The 12,444-nt window shown below is 46.6% G+C and overlaps 1 protein-coding gene and 1 long non-coding RNA gene across 6 annotated transcripts in view; one reads left to right on the forward strand and one right to left on the reverse strand.

Annotated features, from left to right (window-relative positions):
• Positions 1-12,444, forward strand: part of DLGAP1 (DLG associated protein 1) — a 331,657-nt gene that overhangs the window by 244,576 nt on the left and 74,637 nt on the right. The window lies entirely within an intron of this gene.
• Positions 807-10,868, reverse strand: LOC120239084. Of its 2 annotated transcripts, none has more exons than XR_005530362.1 (5): positions 10,725-10,868; positions 10,467-10,550; positions 4,095-4,511; positions 3,343-3,447; positions 807-1,174 (listed from the first exon to the last, which is right to left on the reverse strand). It is a non-coding gene; the product is annotated as an uncharacterized LOC120239084 (long non-coding RNA). The 2 variants fall into 2 exon arrangements; XR_005530361.1 differs by having other exon boundaries at positions 4,095-4,570.

Genomic DNA, 12,444 nt, shown 5'->3' on the forward strand with positions numbered 1-12,444 from the left:
GCAGGGGAGGGTCAGAGAGAGAGGGAGTCACAGACTGAAACAGGCTCCAGGCTCTGAGCTGGCAGTCAGCACAGAGCCCGACGCGGGGCTCGAACCCACGAACCGCGAGATCATGACCTAAGCGAAAGTCGGACGCTTAACCGACTAAGCCACCCAGGCGCCCCAATGAGTTTTAAAATAGAGACAGGTAGGGGCGCCTGAGTGGCTTAGTCGGTTAAGCGTCCTACTTTCGCTTAGGTCATGATCTCGCGGTTCGTGGGTTCGAGCCCCGCGTCGGGCTCTGTGCTGACTGCCGGCTCAGAGCCTGGAGCCTGTTTCAGTCTGTGACTCCCTCTCTCTCTGACCCTCCCCTGCTCATGCTGTCTCTCTTTCTCTCTCTCCTAGAAATAAATAAAACATCAAAAAAAAATTTTTTTAAAAATAAATAAAATAAAACAGAGACAGGTAGAAGGTGATAATGAAACACAAATGAAGTGAATCTTTTTTTTTTTTTTTTACTGTTTACTTATTTATTTAGGCAGGGGGGAGAGAGAGAGAATCCCAATCAGGTTCCGCTATGCTGTCAGTGCAGAGCCCGATGGAGGGCTCAATTTCACAAACCCGTGAGATCACAACCTCAGCTGAAATCAAGAGTTTGACTCTTAACCAATTAAGCCACCCAGGCACCCTACACGAAGTGAATCTCGATGGATGACGAGGGGTACTGGAGGAAGGAAGGACACTTAGCATATATAAATTCATTTTCATAACTCCAAGCCAAATAAATACATAAGCAAATAAAATTTTAGAAATAAAATCAAAGTGACTCAGGTGGGAAAGGCATTCATTTTCTCAAATAACAGCAAATCTAGAGGTAAGGCGGCCAATGAATACATTCAAACCAGCTTCCTGCCATCTTTCCACCCATCATCTTCACTGTGGCTTGTCTTCTCAGCCAGATGCTCTTTGTGGTCCCCAGATGGCAGCCACAGCTCAGGGTATCTCTTGGTGATGCCAAAATCCAGAGGAAGAAAAGGGATGTCCCCAACTTGTGTGGCTTTAACCAGGGAGGTAATCCTTCCAAGAAGCATTCCCATCGGTCTTCCCTTCAATGAAGATTCAGCCTCCAAATCTGGGAAGGGGCTAACCTTCCCAAAAGTCGTGGCTGCTTGCAAAAGTCAACAGCACTGAGATCCTGTTGGCAAAAGGAATGGTTATAAGAAAGCAAACAACAATGTGTGCCACGGGCCTAAATATGTGTAAAAAGATGGCATTCTGGAAATGATAAGTCGTTAGGTCTGAAAACATTGGGATTTATAGGCCAGCATTTGGTGGGATCTTCTGGGTCAGGAGTCCTTAAGCTCTTAAAGACAGTAAAATATCAAATCACTTTGGGGGTTTTCATTATTTTTTTCAAATGTGGTAAACATACAAAATTTCCTTCAAAACCAAATGGTTAAAAACAAAATACGGCAATACATATGATAAAAAGAAAACTAATATAGTCAGGTATCACAACAGTGATGACATAACAGTGTATCTAATTTATATTCTGATATCTCTACGTCTTTATCATTGCAATAGTTATGATTTTTTAATTGGAAAATTCAGAGATACCCAAAAGATAAAATAACGATCATCCTTAAGCACATCACTTGGCTATAACTGCTTGATGTCAAAGTAGGGTCTTGTATACCTTTTATACAGAGCTACAGTAGTGACTCTTTTTCTTTGTTAAAATGGACTTTGAAGTCAATTTCTTCTTATAATTTTCTGACAAATTTTCTACAAAAAAAGGCAAGCTACTGCTGGTCAGTTTCTAGGAAAAAGCAACACACTGGCTTATAAATTATAGCGTACAACATACCACATTAGGAAAAAAATCAAAGCAGTATCACTGTTGTTTTGTTTCTTTTTTTTCCCTAAAGAGGTGAATTTCTGTGGACTTTCTTCTTTATGGAGCAGGCTACCTAAACCCAGATTCCAAAAGGCAAGCAACAAAGAAGCAGGGACTTCAGTGTGGTTCTTATTGGGAAGGATGGGGGAGGGGTTGTAAGAACTGGGGCCACATCTCACCCCAGGGAGATGCAGCTTTCACCATGAGGGTGGTTATGGGTCAAGGCATATGAGCCCCGCACTAAGCAAGAGATAAGGATGCTCTTGGGACACCTGGGTGGCTCAGTGGGTTAGGTATCCAACTTTGGCTCCAGTCATGATCTCACAGCTCGTGGGTTCAAGTCCCACGTTGGGCTCTGTGCTGACAGTTCAGAGCCTGGAGCCTGCTTCGGAGTCTGTGTCTTACTCTTTCTCTGCCCCTCCCCTCCTCTCCCTCTCTCTGTCTCAAAAATAAATATATTTTTTTTAACTTTTTAAGGGATAAGGATGCTCTTGCTGTAACCTTCAGGAAGGTTGTATCTGTATCATGTGCCTTCGTAGAATAACCACTACAAGGGGTCAGGAATGTGCAGATTTCTTTAATTTTTCATTTCCAACATGAAAAAGGAGATCTGACCATCTCTCCACATAGTAGCAAACTACAGCAAGACTATTCTTTTATTTTTTTTAATGTTTATTTATTTTGTGAGAGAGAGAGAGCACACACACACACACGTGTGCACACAAGCAGGTTTAGGGCAAAGAGAGAGGGAGAGAGAATCTCAAGCAGGCTCCGTACTGACAACAGTCAGCCCAGAGCAGCAGAGCCTGCCGTGGGGCTTAATCTCGCGAGCCAAGAGATTACGACCTGAGTAGAAATCAAGAGTCCAACACTTGGGGCCCCTGGGTGGCTCAGTCAGTTAGGCGTCTGACTTCGGCTCAAGTCATGATCTCTTGGTTCGTGGTTTCTGACAGCTCAGAGCCTGGAGCCTGCTTCAGATTCTGTGTCTCCCTCTCTCTCTGACCCTCCCCTGCTCATGCTGTCGCTGTCTGTCTATCTATCTGTCTCTCTCTCTCTCTCTCTCTCTCTCCCTCAGAAATAAATAAAACATTAAAAAAGAGTCAAACACTTAACCAACTGAACCACCCACCTGCTGCAAGACTGTTCTTTTAAATGTTAGGGCTGCCTAGGCGGGAATCCATTAAGAAGGTTGTGGTTTTATTTTATTTTTGAAGTCCCCTTTGTCTTTCCAGGGAACTTGATGGTTTTAATAACTAAAAGTAAAAGCCGTCAGGAGGATGTAGAGTGCCAAGGCCCTTTTGGAAGGTGAGCAGGAACCAACTTATTCAGAATCTCCGAAGCCCTGGACTTTATGCGACACCTTCCCCTGGGGGCAGGCCTATCAGCTGGAGAGGGACAGGTTGTTCAGTATCTCCACCCTTGCTCTAAGTGTATTCAACAGTGTGGGAAGCAGGGACAAAACAGACCTGGTGAGACCAATTAGAAGAGGATTTCTCAAAGTATCCTGGCAAACCAAACTCGTTTTTCTCCTGTTGCCCAGAATCTACACGGATCTGGATGCACACGGAAACCTGAAACAAGGTTCGAGAAACAGTACTGACTTTGCTTGACACACCTCACATTTTCTAATCTACTTCACTTTTTAAATGGTGAAACTGCATCACCCACCTCAATGGACGTCATGACCCCTGAGTAAGTCACAACTGGCAGTTCTAGAAACTGTGACTTAGGAAGTTGCGGGGACCCTCCGGAGGGGAAGTAATAGGATCTAGGGGAGCAGAAAGCTGGACTGTAGGAAGTAGAAGAATTTCAGATGGGTTTAAGAGAAGACAGAAGGACTCAAAGGAATTAGAGATAATGCCCAGAGTTTGGGCTTGAGCGATGGGTAGATAAAGGGATCATTTGCAGAGATGGGTAATGTTGACTGCAAGACTTATTATGAGGGTCAAGATAAGGAGCATTTGAGAAATGGCCTGTGTGGGGGTAAATACAAATGCATCCCTGAATTTGAGGCACAGCAGAGAAAAACGATCTAGGGACCACATTACATAACTCCAAAGAGCGTTCAAGTTTTACTCAAAGAGGGAGTAAAATGGTGGAGACGGAAAAAAGGAAATCATTCATGGGGGAGGAGGAGGGGACTATGAGCCTGGAAATTCTACTTAGAAAAGACGGTCAGGCTCTAATTCCTAGGGAAAAGCTCAGATCAAAGACTCACCTGGTGCTCCGCTACTGGGGTTATCAGAACTTTGGTCAGGCTGAGAATAGGGTAAGTATAGCCTGCGGCTTTTCAGTTAGCAAACCCGTGGGCAGGGGTTTGCTTCTCCACGTACCAAGTTGGCAGCAAATTTAGAATTCTCCATCACCAGTTCAGAAACATAACAGGCGTTTCTTACACACTTCTTATAAAAATGGAAATCCATTAACTTCATTCTTCTTGCACGCTCTCTGACAGCATCGGGTCAAAGGGACTTTTTTCCTTCCTCTTTTCATGGCGTCCCCAGTCTCAATCCTTCTCCTTCTAAATCCTTTATTTTACAAAACAATAGGTTGTGGTGGAAGCCTGTTGCTCGTTGAAGATTTAGAACAATAGGTGTTTCTGAGCCGGGTTTATTGAAATGGTCTTGTCGGTGTCCTGGGGGAGATTGTAAATGAGATGTCAACAGGAGTTCTTTTGTGCGAGTGGCATTCAGCCTGAAAGAGAGGAATTTCCTTACTGTGCTAGTATTTAAAGTAGATTTGTTGCTGCTTTGGCTAAAACTTTTTATCCAACTCCCGGAGCTAACAGCACTGAATGAGTCACTCGGTGTGATTGTGACTTCCTTCCCTCCTTAGCAAAGCACTGACTCTGTCATTTACATTTAGAAAGGAAGACTCCTAAGAAGATTTCTTGGATTTTCCTCAGCTTGAGCCTCTTTTTCAGACCATCACGTGGCCCTGGGCTGTCAGCAATCCTGACCCCCAGGAGAGGGAAGCCTGGCCGGGCTGTTTTTCTCACTCCCAGGAAAACTGGCTGTTTTGCTTGCTTGCTTTTAAAATCCAAGAAGAGACAGTTTCCTGCCTTAAGCCTTTTCCTTTCTCCCTCCCTCCCTTTTTGTGGGGGGAGGCAGGAGGGGGGTAAATGACAGGCAATTTCAGTTTACTATAATTACCACTGAGGTTTGACTAACTCTACCCTTAGAAGATAAGGCAACCGTTTTATTACCTCTCAGCCAGGTGCCTGAGGGTGACAAGCCTGGCCTTTATCTGGAGACCTGACAAGGTCTCAGCAACTGCAAATGGGCTGAATCTTTGAGCAGAGGCCATCCAAATGCTTCCCTTCTTGGTGATCCATTTCCCTTCTCTTGACTGGTAGTTACTTTTGATCTGAACACTATCACTGGTTTCCCCTCGTCTTTCCGCATTCCTGCACCTTAGCAGTCATATTGCTGTATCCTAATTACCAACAGTGTAAATGACAAGCCTCCGCCCCAGTCATACAACACACCGACTCTTTCAACCTCCTCTGGCTTGGGAGATTCACAGTGGGTACAGTTGCTTTTTCAAAGGGTTTATACTCGATCAAATCTTTCACCTAGGGCAGTAGAAATCCAAAATAATCAAATTGTTTTGCCTTTACTTCCTCTGGTTCCTTTTGAGAAGTAAAATGGTATCCCACATCATGGGGCACGACAGTGCTTGTTTTAGATGATAAAAGTTTCTAGTGCTTGATCTGTGTATTTCCGCCGTTTGCTAGCCTGCCTACCTGCCCATCGGTTTATTCTTTCATTCAAGCTCTTACACGGAATATCTCTATTATAATCTCTTGGGTTGGAAATGCAGCACAAAAATGTACATTTTGAAAACAATTTTCAAACTGTGTGGACTAGGTAGGGCTTCGGGGAGTGAAGGGTGCCTTTGCAGATCCACTTTTCAGCGAATATCCTAAGTTGTAGCCAATAAGCACGGTCCCCAGCCTGGACACCAGCACAGAGCCACCACCCTCCCGTCAGCACAAATTACAGTGGGTCAAGGAGAAGAATGTTGGTTTTACTTATTTTGCTGCATAGGAACTACCGCTTGAGGGCAGGGGATGAGAATGGGGAAGAAAATGATGGAAAAGATGAGCAAAAACACATCCACACCATCCTGCAGATATGAAGTGTTTACCTACAAGAACACATCAGGCTTTTCCATTCTGGGCTTTAGGTAGACAGCATCCCACCTTGTGGGGAAAGGCTGCTTGAAAGCCCCTCCTGACACCTCTACTACCACTTTCACAAAGCTCAAGACAGAGTACACAGTGTGTGAAACCAGTGAACACCCAGAACTCCAACACCGGCCATGGGAAGAGACACAATGTCAGAAGTATCATCAAACCTGATCTTGGATTTCTCTTTTCTACCTACACTGCCGAGCCCACCACCACCCCTCAGCACCTATGGGCTCTCCTCTTTGTAGGCTCAAGGCAGGGCCCGGGATGCCTCTGAAGGAGGAAGTCCCCAACTGGGGCGCTTACTGTCAAAGGAGCAGGTAAACATCATCCCTTCAGGGGCGCCCGGGTGGCTCAGCCGGTTAAGCGTTAGGCTCAGGTCATGACTGCACAGTTTGTGGGTTCAAGCCCCACATCGGGCTCTTCCCTGACAGCATGAAGCCGCTTGGGATTCTCTCTCTCCCTCTCTCTCTCTGCCTTTCTCCCACTTGTTCTCTCTCAAAATAAACAAACTTAAAAATTCTTTAAATAAGAAAAAAAATTAAAAACATCATCCTTCATCTGCCGTTCATCATCTGCATTCCAAAATCTGACCTTGGAAGTACTTGCACTGTGACTGTTCTATCCCTTCCCGCAGACCAACAGGTTAGAGCACGTGATTAAGAGGTGCTGCCCTAGCCCCCTGGGGGTGTGTCCACTATATTAGCGTCCCACAATCCAAAAGTTCTCAGTTCCAAGTACATGCAACCAAGGGATCCAGATAAGGGCTTTTAGATACAGATGGTGTTCTCATAAGGGTTCAAAGAAAAATCTGAAAGACAAAACCGTAAGGCACCTCTTTCAAATCCAAGTAGATGGGAGGAACTCAGGTCCTGATGGGACTCGACCCTGGAGAACATGGACAACCCACACTCTCCAGCCTCCTCGTCACTTCTGGAACTGGGATTCCAGGTACAGCGCCTGTCCCAGCGTTCATCCATGTGAACAGGATGATGGTGGGGACAGGCAGAGTAAATTGATGCAGATTTTAGTGAGGGCCTCATCAGTTTCCTGGGTTGTTTTTATGTCATGTTTTCCAAATGACAAAAACCCACTGCAAAGAAGAATTTTTAATGCAGCTTTTAAATGGCCCTTGACCTATGGACCGTGAAGGCTAACTGGGGGACCGAACTCCTGTCTGAAGCACGGTGTGTGCAGAGAGCTCTGGAGACACCTGGACAGGTTCTCTGGATCTGTGTCCTCATCTGTCTGGGACCCAGTTGGATAATGAAGTGTCATTTTAAGCACCGATTTGGTTATTTGAGACTCAGTGGCGGGATGGTATCCTTCCTGGGCGGAGTGGGCTGGTGCAAAAACGGTGTTCTACAGATTAACCCACTTTTCCTGTTTTCCCTTTGAAAAGGGGGGTTTCAGGGAGGAAGGAGGAATGGAGAAGGATGAATAATTAACTGCCTAACGACACACACCAGGGCGCCCTGTGGCCTCCCACATGCCCTGCTCTCCAGGCCCAGGTAATTATTCCTCATCATGCTGAAACCAACAGGAAGGAATGGTGGATGCATTTTCTTTCTTCTCCACTTCCCCACACATCCTGTTTTCCCGGGTTTGGGGATTTGAGCTCGCCTAGTGCAAAAACCTCTATTCCAGGCCAAGCCCTCCCTCCGGACCCTCCGTCCATAGGGCAGCAGAAGCGGGCGGCTCTGACAGGGCTGCCCTTTCTCAAAGCCCAGAGAGGTGGACAGTGAGCAGAGGTTACCAGCAAATCCAGCTGGAAGTTTCAGCCAGGACTTCACCTGACTGGACTCGTGACCTATGCTGATTTGTACACACGCCACTCTCTCTGCACAGCCATCTCACTTTCTCAAGGGGCTCAAGTTGGCCATGCATGCCCGATACCCAGCTCCCATCTACCGTCAGCTACTCCACACAGATCCCGGGGTTAGGTAGGCTTGAGTGCTCCTTTGTTTACCAGACACACAACGACATGGCAGGAGAGTCCTGTTTGGTTGTGTGATTCCATTCCAGATTTTTTCCTTGTATTCCAGGCTCCAGGTCCCATTGGGCAGTTGATACTAATTCTCATGAAATAAGACCAGGAGGTAAAGAAAGTTCTTGGCTCTCAGATGCCCATCTTGTGCAAGCAGAGAGTAGCAGAATAAGAAGGCAAAGAAAGGCGGCTGCACAGGACAAGGGCAGTTAGCATCGTTGGCCTCTCATGTGGCCATTTGCTGAGGGCCCAAGGCCAAAGCCAAACAGAAGATGGAGGAATCTAGGCAAATACTCCACAGAAGCAACTGCTCTCGGCTAATATTAGGTTGGGCTTTTGCATCCTAGCTCATGGCAAAGGCCGGCCGCTCACAATTGCACTCGGCCAGCACTTGGCCAATGCCAAACAGAGGTGGCCATTGGCGACAGGAGATTTTACTGCAATATCCAAGGTCACAGAGGATGGCTTTGCCGAGTATTCATTTTACTTCTACCCCAGTGACCTCCCTCTTCTATTAGTCCCTTCCTCTTTTTCTCCAGGAGGGATCTTCTCATCCCTGTTCTTTCCTTCATGTACTAAGTACTTCACCACGGTGCTACTGTGTGCCACACAGGCCCCGAGCGCCGCGGTCATCGTGAATAAAACAGACAACGATGCTGAGCAGGTGGTTCTTACACCCTCAACTAATTCTTTTCTCAATCTGGTCAGAAAAAAAAAAAAATCACCTAACAGGATATAGTCAAGTATGGCTGAGAAATGACATCTGACGAAAAATGAAATCTAGTTGAAGAGAAACTTAAAAGACACATTTCCTTCCCCCTCCTGGGAAGGCACCATCCTTACCCCAGGCCTTGTAGGCAGGCCGTCCTTTTCAGCAAGACCTGGTCTGCACTAACCTGAGGACTTGGTGGACCAGCTGCCCAAACAGGAAACCTTATATAATTCTGTAACCCTGACCTTGAGCCCTGAATCTTCCCCTCCTGTAAACAATCCATTCAATCCAGGAAAACCTGCAGATTGGCTGGGACAGATTTTGCAAAACACACACAATGTGACAAACATCGAAAAAAATCCCTGACTCCTACAGGAAGTGATACATCTGATTCAATGGTAGAAATCAGTTCATAAAGTGATGGAACAAATGGAAATTTAATCCTAACACATGAAACTGCCAGGACAGTCACTTATGTACGTAGATGACTCAACAGCACCTGTTGGAAAGACCGGGAAAATGAGCCGTGAAATCCTGATCACATTCCCTTCTGGAGGCAATGGCCCTGCCTTGCAAATTAGTAAGCCCAGTGTTCTCAACATCCTGACTTCAACATTTGTGCCTCATTCTTAAGAAGGCCATGACTCACCGTGGCTACTGGTCAAATGATTCTTACTCAGACCCGTGGGCTTTAATCTTTAGTATTAAATGGTCTAGGCAAATACTAGCCAAATGTCTGTCTACTTTCAAGATGTTTCTTTGAAATGATTGATTTCAGGCAACAACTGGTTTTCCATATGGTAACCCTCAATTTCTAATATTATTTAACTTGTTGCCAAGCTTCATTAAAAGTCCACATTAGAAGTTTTAGACCTCAGTCCCTGGACCTGGGCCTTCTAAAATGACTTTCCTCCAAACATCATTTAACTTCCTTTAATTTAGTTAATTAATGGAACTTTCTGAAGAGCACAGTTACTTTGATCTGAACCTCTTGCTTTAGTTTCCAGTGAACATTTCCAGGGAGGGAGAGAGAACGGATACCCTGCAACTGGCTGGGGCTAACAGCGGCTCGCAACTGTGGCCAGTCCTCCAAATCAGAGACATCAGAAGGGGGAGTGAGTACTTGAGAGGAAGAAGGCTGGTTAAAAATAATGCCCTCGGCATTTCTGTGGGTGTTTGCCCCACACAGAGATAAAACAGCAAAACTGGTACTGCAAGCCATGGGCTGGGCCTGCAGCCTGGAAATCCTAAATAAAACTTGCAAGTAGACGAAGTGGAAGCCAGAGAGGAGAATGAGAAACGCTTCTACCCAAGAGAACGTTTTCTGCGTACAACTTACAAAGTTAGATAAAAATTAAACACAGAAAATGCAACTCCTACCCAGCAGGAATCCTCGGTTTCTTGGCTATTACTCCTTGCTGCCATCCACCTAACCAAATGGCTAGGGCGGTTCTTGCTTGCCTTTCAACTTGCCACCATAAAAAAAATGTTACCCTAGCTCCCGTTCCAAACAAAACAAAACCCACGACCTGAACCCGGAGATCTTAGCCGCAGCGAGGGGAAAGTTTTTGTGAAGGCGACCAGTTCAAAAGCAAGAGACATTCTGAATCGTGACCAACACGCTTTATGTTTTTTTGGAAGGCAAGACTAGCAAAAAAAAAAAAAAAAAAAGTCCACCCCTTTCCACAGCGGGACTTACCTTGGAGCCGAGCCGCGGAGTTCAAAGTACATCGCTGATGTTCCGAGCTTGGCCACAAGGCGGCACTCGAGAGAGTACGGCTGCCTGCAAGCAATACCTTTTTCTCAGACTCTTGGCTGGGGGGCTGGGGATTTGGGGTGTGGGGCGGGGTATGGAGGTGGTGGTGGGGGAGATGCAGCTGGCTTTAAAAAAATATATCCATCTGTTCTCTGAAATTATGCCACTTGCCATTTTACAAGGCAAAGGTTGCCGCGTTACCTGTTGCCAGGTTCCTGGGAGTGCTTGGGGAAAATGTGGGCGAGAAAGGTACAGAACAAAGTCCTCCAGCTTGGTGCCTTTCAAGCTCTTTGGACCGGGCTGGCGCTGACATTTGGAGAGCAGCTGCCGTGGATTGCCTGAGCATTGTTTGGTTGTAGTTCTAACAGAGGAGTGGCTGCCTGTTACATCATTTCCAGGCATGAAGTGCCTGGGGCTTTTTTTTTTTTTTTTTCTTTTTTAATGACTAACTCTGATCCCTCCCTCCCTGGATTTTGGTACAGTACATGCTCTGTGCGCAACAGGCTCACCTCAGGAAGCCCGAGTTTTGTAGCAACTTGTTAAAATAACTTGGGTGCCTCTTAGAAAGAAAAAAAAAAAAGTTGTGACTTTTGAAACAAACCTTTCCATTCTTCCTCCTGAGAACAATGTTGTGTTTGATTAGCAGCGGAGCGCAGATCTGTTCTCCCGCAAGAGCCGGGCTGCTATCGGATGAATAGATCTCCAAGCCAGACATGCCGAGGCTTGGGGCATTTGTCTGGCATTAGGAAGTGTCTGGAATACTAGCAACTACCAACTGGCAAGTCTTATGACTAAAGAGTTATTACAGCACCCCTCCCTCTCTGTCCACATTCCCTGCGGTTCCCTTGCTGGATGGCTTTGGTGGCGACCGTTCTCGCAGCCGCGTCCCGCCGGCCAACACTAACCCGGAGAGAAGGCGAGAAGCGGGGTGCCTCTCGGCGGGAGGCCGGCGCTGCAGGGACCGCTGACCACCGCACGCTGGGTGGCCTGGAGATGTTCGGCTGTAAATATTTTGAAACAGGGGAGCGATTTTTCCGTGTGTATTTTGTTTTGAGAAGTTCCTCCCTTTTTGCAGTATTTTGAAAGACGCAGCTGAAGCAGCCCTTGTTGACCACTCCGAGTCCGTTCATTCTCCACACCTTTGTCAGGTTCCCACAGGGTGACACTACTGTGTTGGGGGCCCTTTGCGGGCACTTTCTCCGGGGAAGAATTATGCTTTATGGACAAGGTGGCTTTTTAAAGTTTTTTAATTTATTGGGGCGGGGGGCGAGAGGGAAGGGAGACAGAGAGAATCCCAAGCTGTCAGCACAGAGCCCAAGGTGGCAGTGGGGGGTACAAGAGGGGCCTGGATCCCACAGACTTTGAGATCATGACCTGAGCGGAAATCAAGAGTAGGTGGGTAGGGGACTCAGCCACCCAGGAGCCCCATGGACAAGGTGTTTAATGGGAGGTTCAATGGGTGGATGAATACAAGTGGTTTGGCTGAGGGACCTCTGAGTTATGCTAACTCCACTATTAGTAGTGTATGAATTAGGCACTTCAGTTACATGCCCTGAGCCTCAGTCTTACCATCAAGCGAATGGGGATAGCAAGAGCTTCCTGTGACATGAGACCATGTCTATTAAATTCTTAGCACAGTGTGAAACAGTGTAAGGATTCACGTTCTGGTGATTTGGTTGATCTAATGGCACATCAAAAGTCTGGACTATGGGGCACCTGGTGGCTCAGTCAGGGAAGCCTGCGGATTCTTGATTTCTGCTAAGGTCGGGATCTCTCGGTTGTTGGGATGAAGCCCCCTGCCCAGCTCTGCACTGACAGCTGGGAGCCTGCTTGGGATTCTCTATCCCTCTCTCTCTCCCCCCTCACTTTCTACTCCTCCCCCACTCACATACGTGCACGCTGTCTCTCAAAATAAATAAAT

Source organism: Hyaena hyaena, unplaced genomic scaffold, assembly GCF_003009895.1.
Source record: "Hyaena hyaena isolate Hyena2069 unplaced genomic scaffold, ASM300989v1 scaffold_222, whole genome shotgun sequence".
NCBI lineage: Eukaryota > Metazoa > Chordata > Mammalia > Carnivora > Hyaenidae > Hyaena > Hyaena hyaena.